Source organism: Ambystoma mexicanum, chromosome 11 (genome assembly GCF_040938575.1).
Source record: "Ambystoma mexicanum isolate Mex_15411 chromosome 11, UKY_AmexF1_1, whole genome shotgun sequence".
Lineage (NCBI taxonomy): Eukaryota > Metazoa > Chordata > Amphibia > Caudata > Ambystomatidae > Ambystoma > Ambystoma mexicanum.
In genome coordinates this window covers 374593420-374620200 of record NC_090934.1, presented here as the reverse complement: position 1 = coordinate 374620200, position 26781 = coordinate 374593420, and positions in this window count along the sequence as shown.

Sequence of the window (26781 nt, the reverse complement as noted above, 5' to 3'; positions counted from 1 at the left end):
ATAACCTTTGGGATCACCTGTTCTGAGTTTTTGCTTGTGTCTTTCACTGGAATAGTTGTATTAGGGCAGGAGATCAATGAGTCTTCACTTAAAGGTGCCGTAGGTCCCTGTCAGTTAGTTGCTATTTTAGAAAACAAAAATTGAATCTTCTAATCACCTTTACTTATTATATTGTTTTAATTGGTGATCTCCTATTTGTTTGTTTTTTGTTTTTTGATTTTTGATATTTTTCTTTTTAAATATTAAAGGAAGATATTAATTTTGATGCTCAATAGTGAAGTCAGAAATTGTTCCCGGAAACAGTTCCTGGTGAAACAAACTTCCATCCTCTATAGGTGGGACTTCCTTTGGGTCATCAACTTCACCCCATTTTACGGTCCAGGTTTTTTTTCCAGGGACTCCATCGCAGTGGCATCCTCCAAGGATCGGCGGACTCCAAGGATCAGGCGCACTGACGGGGAAAACAATTATTTTTCCAGAATAAAAAGAAAAGATAATTTAAGAATCAAGTACATCCATTTACTTTTCCCTTTTCAACTGGGATGGCTGACATCAAACCATGAACTGAAAGACTGAAATCAAGCTTCATTATGCACACAACTGCACATTATACATAAAATACCATGTAATGCAGGCAGAACATCTTTTTAGGACCATCTGAAAATAACATAAATTAAGCACACTAATTCACACAGCACTTTTCAGTCAACAGCCTCAAACACAACCAATCTTAACACAACATCTAGTTTGATATATATTTTCCCATTTATCCCTTCAAACTCAATTGTGATACCTTTACACTATTTACACCTATTCACCTGCTATGGTAATTCTATTTAATAGGTAAGTGATTTATTCTCATATCATCACATTTTTCACTCCCTGCTAGTCTCAATTCGCTCTAACCTTTTCATCACATCAATTTGGGCTTAATTTGATTAACATGGACAAACTATTCCATTGTTAATTCTCCCTCCTTTTGAGCAATTCTGTAGACCACAGGTGAAACCTTATCTACAATTATATATGGCCCTTGCCATGCTGCAAGAAATGTTTTTTTGCTTATCTTTCCCAAAATTGAATTATACTCCTGGTCTCATATTTTCTCACAGATGTCTTGGTATCATAATATGACTTGGCACTGTCAGCAGGATTTTCCAAATTTCGTGGAGCAAATGCAAACGCATATTGCAAGTGCTTTCTCATTTCTTCCACATATTCATGAATTGTGGACGCATTTACAAGAACCTGTTCATTTGTTCTTTAGAGTGAGTGTTGTGGCAAAACCATTTTTCTACCTGGCAAGATTTCATGGGGGCTTAGAATTGTTGATTTAGAGGGTGTCGACTTGAGAGCCATTAGTACCAATGGAAGCCAAAAATCCCAACTAGATCCTGCTTCATCTAAAAACTTTTTCAACATGTCAACTATCGATCTGTTACACCGTTTCACGCCCCAGGTAAGAAATGTTTAATTTCCTCTTCACACCCAAGATTTGCCACATTTTTGTCATTAATGCACTAGTGAAATCACTTCCAGCGTCTTATTCTATTCTTTGAGGTATTGAGGTAAACCAAATCTTGAGAAAATATGATTCACTAGTAAAGTGGACGCTGTTTGCGCACTGCAGTCGGGAGCTGGAATACATTCCACTCATTTAGACACCGTCTGCAGGTACCTGTTTCCCCTTGCTGATCTCCTCACAGGCCCGACATAATCTACTTGAACCTCAGACCATGAGAGTGTCAAACCCATTTTCATTAATGGTGCTCTATGAGCTGGTGACGCAGGCTGAAAATGTGCACACACTAAACATCCTCTGGTGTAGAGCTCAACATTTTGAAACATGTGTGGCCAATAGGCATGGGACCTCATTACACGCATGGTGGTCGTGCAACTACGGTACTGGTGAGCATGCCAGTACCATAGTTCCCGGACCACCATACTACGGGCTGTGCTTGCGGGTGCCTGGCAGCCCACCAGGTTTTTCCTGTCAGGCTGACCGGCACCCGCGAGCACAGCACGTCGGAGGCACCGGCACGACTCTGCATATGCCGGTGAATCAGACGTCCCCATTCCCATTCAGCCCTGTGGGGCCGAATGGGATAGGGGAGTCCCATGTTACTGGCACCCGCAAATGGACAATTACCGGGTCCGCCGAGCTCGGCATGACCCGGTTCTTGCCCATTCACTGGTGCTGGAACAAATGCAACTCCGGCAGCAGCCATGCCATTTTTAATGGCACGGCTACCACAAGATTTGTAATGAGGCCCATAATCTTTTAAAATTTCAAACATTTTCTGTGAACTTCTCTGTCCTGCAGTTATGGCATCGTGGGCATGATGTAACATCAATTCCCGAAATGACATAGGCTCTACCCATTGGATTTGGCCTGTCACAGATTCTCTAATCATCAGTCCATCTTGTAATTTTATTCTCTTATTGTTTTTTAATAACACCCTCAATTCCTCTTTCCCCTTGCAGTTCTCTTCAGTCGGTGGATTTTGTTCTGCATCTAGCAAATGGTTGTAAAATGTGCTTAGAATAATATCCTCCTTTTGTGCCTTAATCAAGTCTTCATCTGGAGTATCAAAACTCCATTGTTCCAGAGGCTGTTCAACTGTTTTCAGAGCTTCGGAGAGTGTTATCGCATCCACCTGTATTTAAGCAAGCAGGTGTTCAATAGAAAATAACTCCCCCATTACAGCTCCAATTTTGACTAATTGATCTGCATTATAATTTCCTTCCTTATCCTCATCTTATGTTTTGAAATGACTGCTCAAATCTCGTGCATAATCAGAATCAGTGACTAAAACTATTTCTTTGAGTCTATTTTCTACTGCTGTAGATATTGCCTTATAAATAGCGGCCAAGTCTGCCACTTGACTGCTTTTGGGGCCTATCCTCATTCTTACTCTTGGAATGTTGTCATATTTAACCCACACATTACCTATTCCTGCTGCAAGTCTTTTTCTGTATCATTTTCTACATGATATGCACATCCATCTACATACACAGTTGGGAAATCTTTACATGTTTCTTCATTGAAGACCTTGTGTGGGGATTGCTAAAATTCATTTAAACTTGTCTCTAGCTCTGTGTCATCAGACGCACAGACAGCTGCATAATCATGCAACTCCGCTAGCCCTTAAGCAACTGGGCTCTTTTTATTTTGTCCATATCTCACTTCTACTGGAAATCCCTGAAGTGCCAATGTCCAGGAGGTGATTCTTGACTGGGCCAAACTCCCTGATCTGATCCTCTCACTTTGTAAAAATTGCAGAGGCTGGTGATTTGTTTCAACAATAACCTGTGTCCCTTACATTTGGGACGGAAATCTTGCAATGCCTAGACAGTGGTCAGAAGCACTTTTTCACATTCACTAAATTTGGTCGCTACCTATGACAATGCTTTGCTAGCATATGAAATGTTTTTGTTATTTGCATCATGTTTTTGATATAACACTGCTGACATACATAGGCCTGTGAATCATATTTCTACATGGAAATCCAGTTTTTTTATTGGCTATGGCAAACATGGTGCTTTCATTTGACACAATTTTAGCATGGCCACTGCCTCACTTTGTTCCTTTTCCCATTTCCAGGGTACACCCTTCTTCAGTAATCTCATCAAAGGTTGTGTAATCTCTGTGTAATTTTCAATACATTTTCTGTTGTAACTTCCTAACAAACCCTTTAAACTGTTCAAGTTAGTGCGATGTTCTAGTTTCTGGATCGCTTCCACTTTTTTCTTTACTACTTTTTCCACTTTAATAATGCTCTGTCACTTCATGGCCTAGGAAGATTACTCTTTTTCTGCAGCACTGTGCTTTCTGTAAAGATACTTTTGCGCCAGCCTTCTATCGCTGACTAAGTACAAATCTAATCTCATTAAAATGGCTTTTCAAATCTTCATTTTTGATTAGCACATCATCCACATAAACTATTGTTCCTCTTTCAGGTGCATCCGGAAGAACCTTGCCTAGAAATATCCCAAACACGCTCCCACTATTGACATACCCAAAAGGGGTTCGGAACCATGCATATTGTGATTTGTCAAATGTAAATGCAAATACATTTTCAGCTAGTGGTACATACCAGTATCCAGCTTTAAGGTCTAAGATGGTAAATACCTTTCACCCGTGAACCTGTGTAGGCCCTGATCAAGGAATGGAAGTGGCCACCTTGAAACAAGTACCTTTTTGTTTAATTCTCATAGATCTGCACGCAAGCGCCATTGACCACTGGGTTTTAGCACACCTAATATATGAGTATTTGATGTACAATTAATAGGCCTAATGATTCCTCTAGATTCTTAATTTTGTATTATTTCAGCCAGTGACTCCAGACAGGCCCATGGCAACCTATATTGCCACACAAATACTGGCTCACTACCATGCCCAACATGCATATTGGTGGGCCCACTGTCATAGGCATCTTTGGCAAAAGATGAGTATTTTCCTTAATTGTTCTTTTTTTTCTTCATTTGTGCAAGCATCTGCAGTTTGAATCTGCTCCTCTGCCATTTTAGAAAACTCTGGGACCTCCAAAGGAGGAACCTCTGTACTTTCCTCTAATTGTGTGGCAGTGTATCTTTGGAGAGTCGCTATACTCAAATATTTTGGAATATTGACCTCCACTGCTTTTCTCTCTTAGACTCACCTAATTCAAATAGGATACAATCATCCTGGTGGCAGCATACCATTTCACTTGGCTCATAAGGGTACACAGACTGAACTTTAAAGATTCCTTTAGGATTAGACTCCAATTATTCTGGTAATTCACCCTGTGCAGTCACATAGCTTTCAGGTATGTTCCCTATCACTTGGTTACCGAAATCAGCAGTGTAGTAAAACTTCTGTACTGCCATTCCTAATGCTGAATCCTCTTTCAAATGAATGTCTTGACGCCCTTTATTGTCCACCAGGATTTGAATGGGTCGATCCCCAATCTGTGGTGTACATTCACTTTCTAACCCTTGTTGTTTTGTGGATTCATTTAGGCATACACATGCATTAGAATCTTTTATCTGTTGCCCCTTCCTGTATTTTAATACTACTGTAAATTGTCTGGTAAATGTGAGAATGGTAGCATCCTTTTTCACTTGAATCTCAATTGCATATAGCCTTATTTGGGCACAATGGTGAGTCTCTTGTCTTCAAATTCAGGTGCAGCTCCACTCAATCTGGACTAGACCTTTTGGTAAGTCTAATACCATACACATTGTGTGCATGATATAATTTCCCAAATTTGTTTTGTGTTCCGCTCACGATCCACACATTGTGATGAATGCTTTTAGAGCCTATTGTAATCTTTAACATTCATCTTCCTACAATTCCTTGTCACAATTCGGCAACATCTAGGCCAAAGATGTTTTGGTTCCTTATTTTAAACTTTGGGATCTCCTCTCTGTCAAATATTTGCCATAGTACCTTTTCATTAATGAAATTCCTTTCATGCTAAAGTGCCAAAGTGGTCTCAATCATTTCAGAATACCCATTCACATGGATAGGAATCAATGGCTCAATGGCTGCCCTTCTCCCCTTCTGCCCTTCTCCCATGTGTATGTCTGCAATTGTTGAAATGTGTTTTTCCTGATTTAACTGTGGAGTAATATTTGGTTTGTACATTTCTTCATTTAAATAAAAATGCAACGTGTTTTCATCTATTTCTGTTTGCCAGTTTTTCTTAGGGTCCAAATAAATCTCCAAAGACTACTTCTCTTTGTCTCCTCGCATTTTCCCCATCAATGAGGGGAAATAATCTCCTCAGGCAATTTGTCCTTATGAGGAAAGGTATTTCATCAATTGGTGTGACCAACATTTCCAGTCTCATATGATACTTCCCTATCTTTATGTCAACCTCTGTGACACCTTCGATAGGTATCTCTTCCCCATTGAAATTATGCACATGGCCTCACATTTACATTATTTTGTAGGGATCTGCCTTCATTGATACCTTTCACCAGTTCTTTTGACATTATGGTTGCTTGGGCACCTGTGTCAATCATTGCAAATGCATTAAATTTTTCTTCAATGGTGATAGGAGAATAGTATCTATTCTCGGCCTCTTCTAGTATGCATACACAATGTGAATGTGTACTATTTTCCGGACTTACTTTTCTTTGCTCTTTTTTTACTTTTTGCTAGCAAATGGGCATATGAAGTGATATTTTACCCTTTTTGCCCACTTTGTTTTGAATTTCTTTGCCTATTCTCCTGGGCTCAGAAACCATTTGGATTGTAGCCACTGACTGCCTCCCTAACTTAGGATCACTAATGTTCACACCCCAATTTTGCATTGTGTCTTTCTCACTCTCTGGGTCCTCTCTACTTACTTCCACATTGCACCCTATTGGCTGGGTATTTTCACAAGTGTCCGCGACAGCATGTCAGCTTCTGGTGTGTGCCACGTATCTATATAGAGCCTGCCATATCTGTCCTCTGGAACATCCGTGGCTCAAAATACTCTTCAGGTGACTGACGTGCACCCGCCTTTTGGGCAATTATTCCCACTGCATGGGCATCAACAGTATTTTGATTACCAAGTAAGGATAATCTATCTGTTAAGCCTAAATCTTCATTTTGTGTTTCATTTTCACATTGGATATTCTTTTTACATCTGTTTCTCTGTTCTTTGGGTTTTTGTTGTTCATGTTCCCTTTTTGGCGCTTCATCTTCACACACCTGAACGGTCTGATTCAACTCCAAATTGAACCACAATCCCTTTTTCTGTGTGTTGAGATTCCCTGTCTCACTTTCATTCTTGTGTTTTTTTATTTTTAAATCAGCAAGCAATTCAGTATTTTTATTCAAAGGCGATTCATGGGCATCTGTGTTCTCATCAGGGCAGAGGTGATTAGCTAGTCACTTGGTGTCGCTATGCACACGATCATTCCTATGACTTTCCGCACCTTCACTTGGCTGTTGTACTTGAACTGCACATAATGTTCCTATCTGTTCAGACAACATTTTGACTTGGGCCTCTAAGCATTGAAACCTGTCTATGGGCCTCATTACACGGAAGGCGGTAATGGTTAACGGCCACCGTTAATGGTAACGGTGACCGTTAACCATTACCGCCTTACTACGAGGTCCCTTAGCGGGTTGGTGCTTTAACGCCTGCTTTTTGCAGGCGTTAAAAACCAACGCGCTAAGGGACCTCAGGGCTAATTACGGCACCGCAAAATTGCGGTGCCATAATTAGCGCCTTCCCCATTGCCATAGAGCCCTATGGGGCAAAAATGAGAATGGGGAAGGGCAATGGCGAAAGGGGGATTTACCGCCCCACCAACCTTGGAATGGGGTGGTAAATCCCCTTTCTGCCAAGGCGGTGCCGGTATTTTACCGGCATGAGCCATGGCGCTAATAGCGCCATGGCTCACCGCCTTCCGTGTAATGAGGCCCTATGTTCTGAATTCCTCTCTTTGCAGTCTGGGTCGGTAATGATTAAACTCGCCATGATTAGGCTTGTTCTGATATCTTTCAGGATATTGAATTCAATTTGTGTTATCTCTGAATTCATGTAACACAGGAGGTGGAGAATGCGGAGTGACCACCTTTTGACCATGGTCAACCAGTGGTGGGGATTGATTATATTGGTGATGTACATTATTCATATTTTGTCTTTCATTTGGTGGGAACTGTTCCCTTAGCTATTTTCTATTTTCAATTAATATCTCCACATATCTTGGTCTTTCACGTGGCCATACACCATTGTGTTAGAGTCAAATCCACTCTGGGCTCCTAGTGTCTGGTATGGGCCATTGTACATTTGATTTTGATTGTTATTTAAGCCTGGCATATCATGGCGAAATCCCACTCTGGGAGAACTACCAAGAATTCTAGGACTAATGTAAGAACTTCTATTGCTGGGATCAATAGATTGGAACATAGGAGTTTGGGGTGATGTCCTCTGTGGAGGCACGCCCCTTTGATTAGGTGTCATGTCGTTCTTTGCCTGAGTTTGGGCTGATTCTAGCAGCATCTTTACAGACTTTACCTCCAAAATCGCTGGTGTGGATTCCTTAGACTTTATTTGGTCTCTTTATTCTTAGGACCCTCCTCTTGTGTTCTATTATCCATTCTAGTGGTTTTTCGCTGTCAAATTTACAGATTAATTGGGATACAATTTCTTTTTTTGTTGTATAGACTGATAAGGTGAGAATGGGTGTCTAATCTCCTTCTCAAGGTCTTCCCACTGCAAATTGTCCCGTTCATTGAGACCCCGAATTATACTAGCAGATGCTGGATCTAGAGTGAGGTGAAAGTACTGCCTGTAATGTTCCCTAGATATATGAAGGGCTTTGAATATATCGTGAACATCCTCTAAATAGTCTTCCATATTACAATTGCCTCCCCTTTTGAATGGTTTAATCAAAGTCTTAATAGATTTCATAATTTTTAAAGGACTACATGGTGCATCTGGTATTTGTCATTTTGTCGCTCAATCCTGTTCTCTTATGGGCAAGAATGTGTGTGAATATTTGCAGGTGATTCAGACCCTACCATTGGGTTATAACCAGGTCCGACCATAGGGACAGCTGGTTACACATTTCCTTGGCTAGAGCTGTGATTGAGTTCCGTTCCAGTGAATGCAGCCCTGTTGCTTTTCCTGAGATTTGAGATTAAATATTTGCTGTTCCAGGTTCTTGATCTGTCCATGAAGCTGTTCTGCTTCATGACAGAAAGCAGAATTCTCATCCCTGACCTTATTGATTATTGCTTGCAATGCATTGATTTGTGTCTGACAATGATCAAGAGCTTTGGCATTGTTTTTATTTTTATCCAGTAATTTAAATCTCTCCTGTTCCATATCTTGCCTTATATCATGAAATATTGTTTTTAAATGGATTAATTCTTGCTCACTCTCATGAAGTTGTTTCTCTCTCTGAGCCAATTGGCTAGCACGGTCGCAAAAGTTGCAGTTCCGTGTCTAGCTCCCTCTGCTTTAATTCTGCTTTTAATTGCTGCCCCTGATCACATTCATTGTCTAAACTGAACTGTAATTTTCAGATGACTTCACTGTCTTTCCCTTGCATCATTATGGATCTGTGAAGCAGATACCAAAGTTTTGTGCACAGTCTGGTGCAATTATTCTCATCCGTGTGTTCTGGCGCTCGAAATAGTCTAAGGGGACACACCTGCACAATACTTCCTTCATCAAAAATACCTTCAAAGGCCTCTTTTTCTATTTCTGTGCTAATCCTATTTTTCAATGTTGTCACATTTTCCGTGGACCAGTTTGCATGAGCATAAATCTTGGCCTCGAGGTAATCTGACAATTCAGGAAATTCAGCCTGAATCTGGGACATGGCGGTACTATTGCCAATGACACTATAACAAGAGTCAAGTGAGCACACATTACTGCACTACCTCACAGATCTAATTCAGAGAATGAGTGCACAATATGGTTATGCTTAATGATGCAAGGCCACGCCCAGTAATTATTGTTACTACTTCCTGGCCAAAGCACCAAAATGTTACAGATCGTTTTGGGCTATATTTAGTATTTCGTGGTATTTTGTGGTATTTTGGTATGGTTGTATTTTTGTTAGCTCTTGGTAATATATTGTGGTAAACTTATTGGGGTATCTTTTTAGTGGTGAGACTAATTTCAAAATGCTGCCTAATAATTATTTTACCAGGGTCACTGATGGTAAACAATTACTGGACTTAGTATACTCTTATCTGCTCTCAGTATTTTATGTACAATGCCACGTTAAGCCCTTTTGGCTGTATTTCAAAATACATTGATCATTTCACATCACAAAATTGTTGTTCTCAAACACATGCATAACAGCTCAGAAAACTCAACTAAAAAAACAATTTATCTTATGTTTTACCACATGTGGTAATGTGAAGTACTGTTTGCAGTAAAATGGGCTTACCACCTGTTGAACCTTAGTCTATGTGCTAACAATAATTCAGACACATAATAAGAGTACTGATTCCAATTAATGTTTATCTTTTGTGGCTTTATGAAATGTTACAATTCAGATAATGACCAAACAGTAGGATTATGCTGTGCTACATTACAGTATTACAGTAACTTATACTTGAACACGGATAAAATGTATTTCATTAGAGAGATTGCACACATTAAACAGCTTTTCTAATAATAAGCTTCAATTACACATTTGTTATTGGCTGGCTAATGCACAATCTGATGTAACCTTGAATGTTTCTCTTACAAACCTTGGCAGTCATAAACCTCTTATCATGACAAAAGCTTGCCCCGTAAATGGGAATCCACGTAAAATATAGCTTGTGAATTACTTTGAGAAAACAAACATATTTCTATCACACAACCTGTAAGCATTTCTCACGTATACTACACTTTTGTCTATTACTGCATAATTACCTAAATCTGTTGGCGATACTCCCTGATTCAGCCCTTCTGATTGCCGCACCGAGGGTGAACCACAGATAAGGGTGCTCCAGACTGCAACTCTTCTGATGACTGCTAACCCAGGAGAGAGACAGACAGCCCACAGTCAGCCTGCAGCACTGCCAGCCGAGACACAGGAGACTCAGTCTGCCCAGGAAGCAGCCCTCTCTCCCGGTCTTTCTGCTCCCTTTGCCAGTTAGTGATGGAGTGACCAAGCCCTTTCTACTTCAAGCCTTTTTCCAAAACTCTTGTGTCATTCAAAGAACCTCCCCTTGACAAACCAGCCCTGTTAAATTGCACATGATTTCCTTTGTGCCTTTGACAGAGAGTCAAACTGCAGCACTGCAGAGGAAATGTTACATTCATCCGGCGCTATTACCTCATTTTTCATAAATGAACAATGGAGCCTGTTTACATAAATCAACTTGTATCTCAACCCAGTCTCGCATTCACTGCAAAACCAATCTAATTCCACATTTCCTACATTTCCAGTTGGCTTTACGCAGTTCAAATATCTTTACATTTTATGAAATGGGCCACTTTGCCCCTATCAACTAATGTTTTGCACTCATAAGCAATTGTCTAAATTGCATTGAATATTTAGTCAATTGCTGTGGTGTGGTGCAAATGATAAAGCCTGTTGTGCAGGGTCAAATTCAAACTGGCTGGCATGTGCCTTTATGCCTTATAATACTGACATATATTAGGCACTGCTTGGGGCTCACCCATGAGTCTCACACCCTTGGCCCTTGTTAAAATTCAGACCTTTGCTAAAATGTGGATGATGAAATGTGGAGCTACCTTGTTAAAATTCAGAATAGGGAAAAGTATTTCCCTACTACACTTCCCTACAGCTGTTTCCCTCCTCCACCTGCCTTTTCGTCCTAATTATAAAACCATACCTTGTGCTTTGTGGCATTTGGAAGCCTTAGTAAAGATAGCATTATGCATGCTCTAAAGTACTTGTTTCAGGTCGAACAGGAGTTGCCTCCACAGATGACTGAACACAACAATGTCATCTAAATAGGCAGCATAGAAGTCTTCCAGCCCCTCAGGACCAGGTTTGCAACCTGCTGAAAAGTTAAAACAATCTGTGAGCTCAACATTACACATCAGTGTGGCGGTGCCTGACTTGTCAATGAGCTTTACTGCTCTGGATGTGGAACAAACATCTGTTTTAAAGTTGAGCCTCCTATAATTTGCACAAAAGCTAACTTCTGTTTCCCATTGTTGAAACATTTGATATATGTTTCAAGGATGATCAGTAGATGCCAGTGCTTTGAGGACCTAATTAGGCACTGGTCTCCAGGGTGTGACAGGGCTAGCAAAGTAAACTGGGGTGTTGCTGCAATCATGTGATGCGAGTGAATGCAACTTGCTGCCATGTGTGGGGGTTGTTTATGTGAGTGGTGAAAGATGGAGAGAAATATGAGTTCATTAGAGCAGAGGGGGAATGGTGAAATGAGAGGGAACCGTTTTGTTCAAGATTGTTGGTCCAGTGCTGTTGGAATATTTTGTTGTCATCTCTGTTTATGAGGGTTACTTCCATTGTGGTTTACTTCAAAGGTTGTGAGTAGAATGCCCTGAAAAGGTCTTGTCTCTTGCACTCTTCATTGTTGTAGTGTGTGCTGGTCCCTGACATGTCCTCAAAGTTATCTATTTAGTTCTATTTGAAAGATGCTGAGAGAATGACCTGAGTGAACAAGTTGTGTATATGTTTGTGGCAGACTTCTGTAAATTGATTGAAAGAGAAGGTTCTAACAAGTGGATATTACCAAAATTGGGCTTCTGTTGGTTGAGGCTTCAGTAATGCCAGGTTTTCAGGGGTTTCCAGAAGGGTAGGTGCTGTGCTTTGTGTGCAGCCATTTTGGCATATAACTCCAGATTTTGGTTGACATGAAAGAAAAGGAGGATTCTCCCTGGCATTTCCTGTCAAAGCCTGGCACCATTCCTGAGGCCCAACAGAAGTGCAAAGGGACTGCCCCCTACTCTATTACGTGGCACATCTCTATAGGTGAACACGGTAGAAAAACGTCCCATTTTTCCCTTAAGTGTTCTTCCAAGCTACCTATCATGACTTTCGAGGTCTTATTGAATTTCTCAGCTTGTATACTGGTTTGTGGATGGAAGGAAGTAGAGAGCCTGTGTATAACCACACATTCATCCCAGAAAACCTTCCCAGAATCCGATTTGAAGTTGTCACCTCTTTCAGAGATAACCTCTGCAGGAAAACCAATGCTAGAGAAACCCAATCAAAGTATTTGCCACTGCAGGACCTTTATGCTCCATAAGGGAAACATTTCGGGGTGCCAAGTAGCATGGTATAATGTCTCTAGGATGTTTGGGTATCCAACATGCCAGCAATGTCCATCCATTTCCCTCACAAAGCCACCCATTATCTTGATTGGTATTGCATTGGCTTTTGTTGCACTGCCTGACTTACCAGATGAATATTCAGTCTGACAGGAGTGTGGCACAGACTCTTTGTGTCAGCCTGACTTTGACCTTCAAGTGAGGAAAACACATTAATTTCTGGCAGTCAGGTCAGTCCAAAGCTGCAGTAACACCGACCATATCAGGTTCCAATTCTAGTAGAAGGCAGCCTTGCAACCACTGGTCACTGGTTTCTCTCCCGTATGTGTAAGTAACTCAGTGGACTGTGGCACAGGACTTGCAACTACCGGTGTAACCAGTCTTTGGCACTCTCCAATGGGAAGAGAATCTTGGACCACAGCATCAAGTGCTTCACCCCACCTTTTTGCAGAGCTCTTCTTTAGTGGCCACCACTATGATCACTGGACCAGGAATTTCATAGCCCAACCGACATCCATCTGGGATTTCATCTTTCACCACAATGTAGCACAGTAAGCCCCCTGCACCCCTCCTGAACAAGATTCTACTATAGTCAGTGGGAATGTGCTAGGTCCATCAAACCATCTAATGGCACACCCCAGGCCTTGCATGCCCTGCCCATCTTCACCTACTCTTATTAGACAGTTGTTGTACTTGTTCATAGAGATCCCTCCCCCCCCATTTATAAAGATCATTCATGAACAAATTTGAATTGTCAAGAACTGCAGCCTCCACTGGAGAAGCAGTGCCATTCCCACTGAAGGTGAACATGCACATGCAGCTACTCTTTAACTTAGTTCACATTCTTCCCTTTGTAAGCCCACATTGACTCCACTCCATTAGGGTTTGCGCTTACAAAATGGATTTACATTAAATGTGTCCCCACACAGACAACACACTTTGGATGTTGAAAGCCTTGGTCCATCACTCTCCATTCACTCTTCCTTTCTGTGGAGTCATGGGTCCCATTTGAATTAGTTTTTTTTTTTTTATTTGTTTATTTGTTCTTGGTTTAAACAAACCTTTACAAAATCGATCTTACAGAGTAACACTTTTTAAAAATGAAAAGAAAAAAGAACAAAACACTGTTAAAAATTTACAATCAAAATCACAACGAAAGCATCGTAAAAAAAAAAAAATATATAAAAAACGAACCATATACACATTTTAGAAAAAGTAAAAACATTTCTAGCTCAAATCACATACTATTTTTAAAAACATAATTAATCTAATAATCAGAGTTGATGAGTAACCATTTCTCATTCTATACCATATGAACTTAGGGTCATTACAAGTACCATTGTCAAATAACTCCATAAAATAATCTGATCTTTGTTTACGTAAATAGGAACATTCCACCAAAATATGTTCTAAAGTCTCTTCCATTTCTGAGATGTTACAAAAGCGACACCATCTCTTTTCTTCCAGAGGATTCCTTAAGTTTAATATACTACGAGTGTACATAACATTAAATCTAAATCGCATAAAAGAATTTCTATACCTTCTAGATGGATATTTGTTTAAGTAGTTTTCCATAACCATATCAAGTTTCCAGAAAGAGTGTACCTGATTATACAATTTAGAAGCATATACTTTAGATTTGGAAAGAGACCAGTCCATCCCTTTTAAGATCCTTTTACATTTATTAGGTTTATTTATCACTGTGCATTTAGCTATACCACAGTCCTCAATCATTGATTCGATGGATTTATTTAGGTCAAGCATAAAAGGACATGAAATGTCGGTGCCTGCTTCTAAATAGAAGTTTGTGGGGCCTGATAACCTACATTTTCTCCATAACATGCATCTTTTGGTTACAACAATTGAATGAAGTGATTGTAAACCCAATTCATACCTTAGGACTTCAAAGGGTATACAGCTAGGCAGAAAGAATAATAGACCCCTCCATATTAGACTTTCCAGGGATTTCAAAAAGTCTACAATACCTACATGATAGAATTCCAAACCATAAGTGATCCACGGGACCACCTTTCTTAAATAAAACTCTCTCATCGGTTTCAATGAAAACCCCCCAAATTTTCTCTCTAGCATTCTCATCTGTTTTAGGGCCACCTCTGCTTTCATCTTCAATTGATTTTTGAGTAAACTGACTGATTCTACGCCTGTAAAACAGTATCCAAGAAACTTGAATGCTTTCTGTATCTTAATTCGTTTACCCCCACAAAACCACGAGTAAGAATCTTGTTTCTTGTTTACTCGTCCCATTCGTATAATAGTCGTTTTATCAGGATTGATTTTCAAAAACAAATTACGTATAAATTGTTCAAAAATGACAATCAGTCGCTGCAAGCCCACCTTGGTATTGTCCATGAGGATGAAATCGTCGGCATAAGCCAACCAAGATATTTCCTTCCCATTCAATTTGGGCGAAATCAAACCTCCATTTACAAAGGCAAATTGGGCTCCACTAACATACAGATTAAAGATTGTCGGTGCCAACATGCACCCTTGGCGTAGTCCATTATTGGTTACAAACTCCGTAGATAGATCTCCTCCCACATTCATACGTATCACTAATCTTGTGTCCGTGTACAACTCTATAATAATGTCTAATAAATGGTTTGGCATTTTTAAGGATTGTAATTTGTGCCATAGCCTTTGTCTGTCCACAAGATCAAATGCCTGGCTAAGGTCCATAGATGCAACATAAGTTTGGCCCTTTCCTTTTGTCCAGGTTTTACTTTGCAGACATTTCAAAATCAATCCACCACAGTCAGTACCACAATTTTTTCTAAAGCCAATTTGATTCATACACAAGATCTGGTTCTGATCCATCCAACTCTGAATATCAATAAGAACCAAAGAAGCAAATATTTTGGAATCCGAATCTGCAATCGCTATTGGTCTATAGTTGGTGGGCAATAATCTAGAGCCTTTTTTAAATATCGGAATAACCACAGAAACTCTCCACGAGAGAGGGATAGTTTTCGACATACACACGTCCTTAAAAAGAATACATAATATTTTTGCCCACAATACCTTAGTCCCGGGGCCCCCGTGTTTTTAGATTTCATTATGAGGCTCCTAATTAAATCCACCTCGCATCTCAAAGACCATTCAGAAGATCCCAATCTCAGAAATGCTTGACTTTGTTCATTAGATTTATATATCTCTGCAAAATGACCCGCCCAAGTGCTTTCAGGAATTGGGTTTACCGTTGTCATCCCCTGGGATGGATCAACATTGTTCATTAATTGCCAAAAGTTTGAGGATGTCACCCCCCTCATAGCATTCAAAATACTTTCTCCATCACGTTGAGCAATGATACCTTTATGGCTAATCAGCCAATTTTTATAAGATTGTTTCAAACGTTTAATATCAATCCAGGCACTGACATCAGTTCTACTTGATTTGCGTAGTCTACTGATTTCCCTATTCAGCTCTCTTTTTCTTTCATAGACCTCTATATCCATAGAGTGTCTATGGAATATGGGTTGAGTTTTTTTATCATATTTCATTACACTTTTAATTTTAGTTCCAATAGTAGAATTGAATTCTAGTACAGAGAACATTTGGAGACGTTGTTCCAACTTAGTGTTATCATATTCAGCAACCAGAGTCGATATGAATTTATTGGTAGTGTTAAAAGACCATTTTATTCTGTTGTTGGCAGTATTGACCAATAGTTCCTTATTGTAAATTCGTTTAGTTTTGTCATAAATTGTAAATTCAAAGTCCACTATCAGCATACAATGATCACTCATCGCCACCTTTCTTACTTCTAATTTGGACATTGAATAACTCAGTTTGGCACTCAGAAAAATATAATCAATCGTGGACACACAACCTCTCGCGTTCCAAGTAAAATGATCATTGGGTATCTGCTTTAGTCCCCACATTTCAGTATATTTTAGCCATAAGAAGCCTCTAAGTTTCTGATTGCCAAACAAACTAGATGGTACTTGGAGATACAAAAGTTCTCCTGTCAGTTTATCTACGCTACAGTCAGCATTAAGGTCACCTGCTATAATAATCTGACCATCAGAATTTATCAGTGTCCACCGGTCAATTATAGTGCCTAGATCGATTAAGTTAGTTTCGAGGTGTTGATCTCTTAGTTCATTGGCATTCCAGTATACATTAATAACCAGTAAAGGGAAACAGTTCAACTTCTCACCAACCACATATTCCGTAATAAGAAAGGAGTGACCTTGTTTCTGAGAATTTATCTTAGAGATACTTGAGGAAACTTTAGATGCAGTAAATATACCACCCTTTGGTCTACCTTTTGGTCCCTTTATGGCACATAGGTCGTCCACCACAAAGTCTACCAAACCTACACGGGAAGTAAGCCAAGTTTCCTGTAACATTAAGAAATCAAAACCATGCAACTCTTTCATCAGTTGTTCATTATTGAAAAGATTGAAGTTGCCTCGCGAATTCCAGCAAAGCAGCTTCAAATTGTGTTTACTAGCTATGCAGGTTTAACCAATTCTTTTAGGTTGGAGATTGCATCACGTAAAGATAGTGCCAGCCATCTCCAATCTTGTTTTTCCAAAACTTCATCATTACTTTGTTTCAGGGGATATTTTACCTGTTCGTAACCTTCTTGTACTGAGGGTCTTCCTCTATCTAGGGCTTGCTTGGTGGTTGCTAAGTCATTGAAGGGAAAAAGATCAAACCCCATACGTTGCAGTGCTTCTGCCTCCTTCAAAATCATTGAACGAACTAAAGGGGATGGAATTACCAACCTTACAAAGTCTATTCTTTCGTTATCTATGAAATCAACCAGATGAATATCAGCTGAAGTGATAAGTTTAAGTTCAGGTACCCCCGCAAATAGTGAAAGAATATAAGATCTATTCAATGGTTGATTTCTATCATCTTTAAACAATGAGCATAGAATCAGCCCTGGCATTGTTGGAAAAGCCAAAGGTCTAGACTCTTGAACCTGATTTTGATCATAAGGAGGTTTTTCGTTGTACCATTTATCCTCCCCTCTTACATAAGAGCGATATTCACGTTCGTTCCTCTCTTCATCTAACCAGACCTTTTCTCTATTCTCACATGTTCGGGGTCCGTCTTTATTCCGCAACCTTTTATTATCTTCAACAATATCCTGCATATTTTTTAGTAGTTCATCAATTGAATCTCGTTCATTAGCCTTATGATCATTCGTTATGTCAGTCAAAGCTTCACTTGATATAAATTTATCTGGTACAACCCTGGTTGGTTTCTCTGATTGTGATACTAGTCCATCACTTTCTGTGTATGGGCTATCACTCTTAACATTATTGGCATCATTTTTTTCTTTCAGCCTTTTGTTTTCAATCATCAAATCCTGCATGTTTCTGAGAATATCCTCCACATATAGCTGCATCTTAGTTGGGGGGGGATTGGAATTTGGAAGTCCTTCCTTATTACATTGAAGTGAGGATAATTCCTCTAATTTGTTACCAAAAGTAGCAGACGTTTTGCTTATGAATGACAGAGTGTTGTCTTTCAAAATATCTTTTTGATATAAACCAGTATTTACCGAGTGAACAATTGGCCTTGTTCTGGGCTTAGTTAACTCACCATGATCACTAGATAGTTGGTTTTTAATAATTTGATCAGTACCAGAGTTAATTTCAGAGATCTTGTTACTTTCCTCTGTCTCTCGTAGAGTTAAACCCTTATCCTCAGTGGTAGGTGGTACTTTAAAGATCCTAAAAATGTCAGTTAGCCCATTATCCAGTCTCTTGTTCTCCACAAGTAAATCCTTTGGTTTTTTCTTTTTCATCACTTCATATATACCATCCATTCCTTCTTCATAATCACTCTGGGTCGCCTGATCTAAGGAGGTTCTCCCAGTTTCCAGCCTAGTCGTATGCCTGTCACCCTTTTGTAAGGCCATATCGGCAGTTACATCTTCTGCCTCCTCATCAATCATATGCCTCATATCCAGATCTCTTAAGTATTTCCTTGAGGATTTATTCTTGAGGTCAACCTTTTTTGATTTATTATTTTTTTTTGCTTGTTTTTTAGCTGCCCTGGATAGCGTATTGCCAGTCTCGGGGTCTATAATTATGATCTTTGGGTCATTTTTGGGAATAGCTACATCCTTCTTCGCCACAATATCCGAAAAAGTAGAAACTCTCTCAATATTCATGGGTATTATTTTTTTTTTCAGCAATTCAGAGGGATCAGACGGACTCGACATCTGCCCTTCATCTTCCACATTATCCCACCTTTTCTTTTCAACTGCCCTCATTGTCATAGGCTCCTTTAGTAGGGGCATTAATAAATCAGATAAATCTTTAGGTAATACCTTTATACTTTTCACTATTGGTGTAAAGGCATCTGATATAGATTTTGGAATCTTGTCAAAAGCTGATACTAATGTCGTCAGCAATTCATTATTTTTCCTCAGTTCAGCCAGAATGGCTCTATTAAAGATACCCAACATGGTCATGGTATCTTCCATATGTGGAAATTCGTTGACACCCCCAGAATTTATATCATATATGGGGTCCGGCAAATTATCGTCCGAAATAAAGATGGCGGGAGTATCTGAATCAAGAATGCCCATCCCATCAATGATTTTTTCTTTGAGTGTGTTACTACGCATCTCTTCAGTTATATCAACCCCTTGCTGTAATTCATCACATATCCCTTCTATCTCATGATCAAACATTGGTTGGGAAGGGTCCAGATTACCATCAATGTTTCTGATTTCTGCTGAGCAATCTTGCGCACATTGTAGCATTTCTTCCTCATCTACGCAAGGGGCAGGTAGGGGTAGGGCAGCCGCACGGGCTAAACTAGCCCTGCGAGTGCTGACAGCGTTAAAGAAATCCGCTCTATGATCTTTACGGAGAGCGTTTAGTTTAAATTTACCCATATCGCTATTTTTGTTGGAAGAAATTATTTCTATCACAATCTAATAAAGTCTAGATATTAGTTAAGTCTTTCCCCCTGCACAACCAAATATTCAACTCTCATTAAGAAAGCTTGCAGGCGGGTGCTTATAGCCAATTAGTAAAACCCTTCAGGGTCCTCAATAACACCTGCTTCCTCCTTCAACCGCCCGCCAAACAGCCCAACAACCACACTTCCATGCACTTCAGATACGTTGTTCAATTATAACGCTCCCCTCATCCAATATAGCAGCACACAGTATTAATACTTTCCTACAGAAATATCACAATATAGACATCATGATCTCACTAATGCACTAATTGCATTTCCTGCCTAAAACACTCTCTTCTTCCTGTACAACGGCATATGACAACAGGTAGTGTTATTTTATTCCTAAAAATATGCCCCAGTGGCCGGCTCTGAATAAAAGTGAGAACTGGCCGTCCTACCGTGCGGTAGAGTTACAGTCACTCTTACCGGAGTGATAGGGCGAACACAGCTCACAATGAACCCACGTCCGCTCGGAAGATTGTAGAGTAATTTGTTCTGTGCATAAGATCAGAGCTAGCCGTCAAGCCATGCGAGAGACGTATGAACTCACTTCCCAAAGTAAGACGGAAGCATCTCGCAGCAAAAGCGGGAGCTGCTCGTGAAGTTTTAGGATGACTCAATAACTTCGCAAATATTTAAGGGGCGCGTGGGTCTAACCGGCTGCACTGTTGCGCTGCGAGCAGCGGACAGCAGACAGCCACTTTCAGACCACTTCCTCGGAGCGCACGCGCAGGAGCGCGCACACTGGTGGTTTTAAAGATTTTTTTTCGAAAAGTGGGCGTGGCCTAAAAAAAAATAAAAAAAATGATTATAAATATATATTTAGAGTCTATAATTGTAGTTGAGACTCGTAAATTATGTTATATATGGATACTGATTGAAGAAGTGTCCTCGTACTTGAAGCAAACAAAGTCAATTTGAAGTCCTTTAAAGTGGGGGTTTCTCAGGCAGCATTCCGCAGCAGTAACAGCAGACAGCCACTTTCAGACAACTTCCTCGGAGCGCGCGCGCAGGAGCGCGCACACTGGTGGTTTTAAAGATTTTTTTTCGAAAAGTGGGCGTGGCTTGAAGCAAACAAAGTCAATTTGAAGTCCTTTAAAGTGGGGGTTTCTCAGGCAGCATTCCGCAGCAGTAACAGCAGACAGCCACTTTCAGACAACTTCCTAGTTTTTCCATCATGTGTCTGCAGCATCTTCCTTATGGATGGATTGTGCCATTTTCTTGCATCCTTATTTGCTTTATGTTTGTCAAAAACATTCTCTTCTGGTTTAGGTGTACTTGTTTTGATCCTTTTTTGGACTATTAATACCTGTCAGCATCTTTTGCAATCTCCTTTGGTCTACGATCTTTCTGTCAATAATATGTTGCCTCACATTTTTCAGAACCATTCAAATTATATATTCCTTCAAATGTGTCAACAGTGTTACAACTTACACAACCACTTAATTACTTCAATTACAAATAAGTAAATGGTTGGGATGTGTGGTTATCCCACTTGGTGATTTTCCTAAAACTCCTAAAATATAGTGCAGGCATTTTACAAAACTTCCTAAGAATAGCCACTTTCTGTTTGGACTAAATTGACTTCTCTTCAAGAGTAAGCTCAGGGATAGCATCACTGTTTTTTGTCAGTTAGAAACTCATTAGGGGTGCCGCTCACAGCACTTCTTCTACACCCCATAGTTGGAAAGCTGAATCCAGCACCTCAAACCATCCCAAAATGTCCTTACCACCCCAAAAGACTAAACGTAATCTTGGGGATGTGTTGCCTAGGCTTATACAAGGATTCATAGTTTTAGGTATAACTGTGCTCAATAGGGGTGATCCTGTGTGGATCCCTCAGAGCCTCAAGTGTTAACTTGAGACTCAGTGATCACCAGGTCCTTCTGCTTCTGGTATTTAGATCTAACCTTCTTTCCTCTAGGAAGAATTACCTAGTGAATAACTCATCTGCAACCAAGCTATTCTGGGATCTAGTTCCACGCATGTTCCTCTTGTGTGGTTCACCTGCACCCAGAGCACCCGTGGACTGGCGCCTCTACCTACGCTGGTGTGGGGGCCTCTAGGCTGGCTGATGGGCATAGAGGTGGGCAATGATTAGGTAATGCCATCGGGAGATCAGTTAATGCAGGAGACATGTGTGGGACATGGTTGCTGGTATGACAGTTGCTTTTCATTCCTCATGCGGGTTGTGGCTGGCATCTACATGGCCATGGGGACTCAGGTCATAGCACTGCAGCCGGTGTCGGTGCCGGTGTCCCATATATAGGAGTGCTGGCAAGGTATGATGACATCTTAATGCTTCTGTTGCCTGTATTAAGCTCTCCTACTCGTACTATGTTGCCTCCTCCTTCCTAGTTTGTTTTTCTCTGTCTCTCTTGTTTCACTACAGCCTTATTGTTTGCCTCCTGTTCGTCTCCATTCTATCCTTCTCATCTGCCATCTCCTGGGACTACCCTATCAACCTTCAGGGACCTCACTGCCAGGACTTTCACTCCAGTCCTTTGTTGTCTATTGGATCTGGGGTTCCATTTTGTTTTTTCTGTTGTGGCCACCTGGAGAGTGCTTGCATTGTCCTTGCAACATTAATCCAGAGAAGTCATCCAGTGCTGGAGGAAGATGTTTCCAGGTACCCTTTCCTGGTTGGTCAAGTCAGGGGGAGGACCAAAAGCGGTCTCAAGTATTACACCTTCAGTACATTGGCATCCAAAGCCACATCATCAACCTGGAGACTCGATGTAGCACACAGACAGCTCACTGGTATGTGGCGCAGGAGAAATGCACACCCTAACGCTTAGCTGAAACTCAGGACCTATGGGAACCCACCCTACCCACACTATGGGAAGCAGGACGAACTTCTCAGTGATCATCACTGTCACCATTATATTGTCACCCCTTCAGGATGGTTATCTTTTCTAGGGATGCTGGATTACTAACTGCCGCGGGATCGCCTCAACCTTCCTTCTTCTTCAGAATCCTGGAGGCTTTATAGCAATTCAGGTGTGTCCCCTCTCCTATCATAGTTCGTGAATTATGATTGCTTTAAAGCACTTCACAGTATGAATTCCCAGTTCCAGTCTATAAATATGCCTGGACTAGTGTGCTTAACATTGTCTGCACAGTTCTTGTATTTTGCCAGTCTAAGCTGTAGGCACTCCAGTACTGAATCCCACGCCACTGTCAATCAGTGTGATGAAATCTGATACTGCCAGAAGAAGCACAATGGGTATCAAATTCTTCCTTGCTCTATGCCTGAACTTATATGACACCTCTGCTTAATGGTGCTGTAGTCCTAAACATGAAAAGGGCAGAAAGTGAATTACATTTCTCCATCACTTCTATACTTCTAACATGCACTGAGGTAAGGCTTTACTCTTCAGAGATGTGAGTTAGCAGTGGATGCATCCATACACTAATAGTATGGAAAGTACCGGACTTAAAATAATGTCCAAGCAAGGGTCAATAAAATATACACTTTACTTAAACACTGATATCTAATAAAAAACATGAAAAAATCCATCCGTGTAAGATGGGCACATAAATAAGGCAGGTTAGAGATATGTAGAGTTTACAGTCTGGGAATTATAATGCCGTAGAGAAAAGAGTGACCCAACCAGTGCCTTGGGCTGAAGGCAAAGGCCAGGAGGTGAAAGTGCCAAAGAATGCCTTTGAATGAGGGCGCAAATCCAAAGGTTGACTATCTTGGTCTATAAAGTAGCATTAACCCCCATCAAGCAGGCTTTTGGAGCTTCTCCTTGCAGCAGAAGATTCAGGCAAGTTGTCTTGATGTGGTAGGCAGTTTAAGCTCAAAAAGCAGCCAGGTGTGTGAAGAATCAGGCCATTCAATCATTGATCACAATGCGGCTTGCAATCACAAAAAGGCTCCTAATTTCATTGGGTGAAAGGTTGCAGTGCTGAGCAACTGCAAAAGCCATAGGTAATGTCATTTTACTTTCGAAACACTGTGGGTTCCAAACTGGGTTCCTTTGAACTGTTGGGGTCCCCTTGTGCTCTTTCAAATCCATCCACGGAAGGTGGCAGAAGCCAATTTCAAGATGCTTGCCACAAACGTTAAAGTAGGCATTCTACTTTAACATTTGCAAGTTCTTGGCAGCAATGAGGCGTTTCTTTCTTCCAATGCCAACCTGTCATAATTCCCAGATGTTTCTGTGCAAAGGGTCTTTTAATCCCTTCTGGAACTAACCTCAAACCTAGTGAGGAACAATTTGAACTGATCATCAGAACCAATAAGAATCAAATGAATGAGAGTGTTCACTGTTAGGACAGTTTTTCTAAAGTCCAACTAAGGGCTTCATAAAACCATACATCTGAGACAGTGCAGTGTATACACACTCTTAGTATAAGGCTGCACCACCTGAGAATGTTGATAGCATGGGCGGAGCAGCCAGGCTTATCTTAGGTGGGAGAGAGGGCTGTAGCTTGGTACATGGAAATTGTAGCCTACATATGGTCCAAAGAAACACTGAAACACTGTGTATTGGAAGAATAAATTGTTTGTTTAAATACAAGTAGGCACAGATAAATCTTTGGGAAATAAGTACTATAACATATCATTTAAACACAATTATGAAAACCAACTCAATAACCCAAGGTATAACCTTATTAAGAATAGCAATCAGCAGTTCAAGGTAAGTGAAACCCACAACACATTCAGAATGGCAGTCAGCAATTCATGGGGAGTAAAACCTGGTTATAGATAATTTTATAATACAATCAGTACTTTAAGGCTAGTAGACCCTGTCAGTCATGCAGTGACACTCAGTTACAGAAATCACTTAATAACCCTACCAAGCTACAAATATACACCCTGTAACAGATATTACTTTGTAGAACACAGTTTGGAGCTAGTGATGTAACTAATGTACATTCTGGGGACCCTTATGCTACTCAATGATATGTATGAACACCCAATAACTATTTTAGAATGCACTAAATAATTCAGGGAAAGGAAACCCCAATTACGCTTTAAGAAAGAGACAATGGGCCTCATTACGAGTCCGGCGGTAACCGTGGCGGTGAAACCGCCTGGTTACCGCCGGACTCGTATTACCATTCCGCCTCCGTGATTCCAGGAATTACCGGGGCATTACAACCCCAGGCTTCCAGGAATCACGGAGGCGGAATGGTGTTAATCCCCATTCCCATCGAGTCCTATGGGACTCGATGGGAATGGGGATCATGGAAACACCGGCAGCATCTCGTAATGCTGCTGGTGTTTCCTCGGCCGCCTGCAGGCGGGCAGTGTTAAACCCGCCAGGTCAGACCTGGCGGGAACATCACCTCCTGCCTGCAGGAGTCGGGATCAGGCGGTCCGGAAACAACGGTGGCGTCGGGTTTACCGCCACCGTTATTTCCGGACCGCCTGAGTTATAATGAGGCCCAATGTATTTCAAGGTGAGTAATTGACCTATTTGTACATAACTATCCACTACCTAATAGCTAGTTATACCAGGTATACTTTTAATAGGTGTTTAATGCAGTTACTAAGGTAAGAACAGCATCAAAGCAAATCAGGGAAGTACAACCCAGTGTTACAAGTTTAGAAGGGCAGAAGCTGTTTAAGGTGAGTAAGACCTATATACTTTTAAGAGGGGCTACAAGCAACTCAAACACAAGTATTAACCAAAGGCCAATTTACGTCAGTATAAAACAGAGGAAGGAAAGCAAAACCCAATTGCACACTTTAAGAAAGACACACTGTATTTCAAGGTAGGTAAACCCTATTGGTAAGCTGTTACACTCATTCAGTTAAGAATAATAAAACAGTACGAACACCTGTTACTTTTCAGAAGGGAGGAAACACCATTCACAGTTAGTAAAGCAACTTGTTTACGTTTACATGTGACTGCTTAAATAGTAGTAGCTTGCACTAGCAATTGTTACAGTTACAACACTAAGTGATAAGTATTTTGTACTTGTTACAGTTTCCAAACTGAATCCTTATAATCAAAGTCAGATTTCTCAGAGGCAGAAGAGGGGCCCTAGTGGTATCGCAGCCAGCTTTAGGCAAGTCAGGATATGGTTCAGTTGCAGGAAAGTCAGAGTTCCAGAGAATATCCTCTTTAACAAGTAAGTATTAGCTTCAGAGTAAGGTAAATGTGTTTCAGGACTTCAGAAAAGGTCCCCTATATGTGTTCCAGCAGTAGGCCTGTGCATGTGGTATGGGAAAACTCCCAACCACACGAATCATCCAGCCAGCCAGCACAGTACCTTAAGAGAAAAGAAGAGCTTCGGAGTGGATGCCTTCAGGGTGCAGCAGCACAGGATTCTTGGTCTGGAGACGAAAGACCTGGAGACTGGATAGGAACTTGCAGCAGCAGTCATCAGAGGAGGCTTGCAGCAAAGGTTTCTTCATGGATTCTCATGGCTCTGTGGATTTGGCACTTTTTTACAGTAGCCAATGAAGAATGAATATCGCTGTTTGGATTCTCTTCACTCGCTTGGTCCAGCAATGTTGTGAGGGGACTTCAGGGATTAGAATCGTGTCTCTGGAGATCCAGCTGGAGTTCACCAAAGTTTCAGACCGATTGGGACTTTGAAAGACCATGCACTGCACTCTGGCTCAAGGTTGCACGGTATTGGCGGTTTGTATCACAGCAAGGTCGCAGCATGTAGTGGGATTGTTCAAAATGAACGTCTTCTTGAGACTCGTGGATCTCACCAGCGTCTGGGTAGGAGTCATCACATTCGGGACCCCCAGGTTGACTGGAAGGAAGGTTTGCATCAGGCTCCAGTTACACATCAGGCTCTCCAGTCGCTTGAAATTGCTAGAGACGTATTTTCTTTTGTTCCTCTTTGAATTCAGCTCCAGTGGCCGACTTGTCTGCAGCTTCTCGGGTTGGAGCATTTAACAAGAACTTCAGCACAACTTATGCAAACTCTCCCTGCAGTTTTACAGAAAGGGGTGGTCTGGCTGTCCAATCAGGACAGCCAACCCCACAGTGGGACTTGGTTCCTTTCAGGCAAGTTAAAAGAGAAAGGGCTGCAGAGTTTTGGACTCCTCCCTCGCTTCCTGCCTTCTCAGGCACTCTGGATCATTGGCAGGGAATACAAGGTTTCCCACCAAAGACCACACTGCACACAAGGTCATTCTCACCTAGCATGGCAG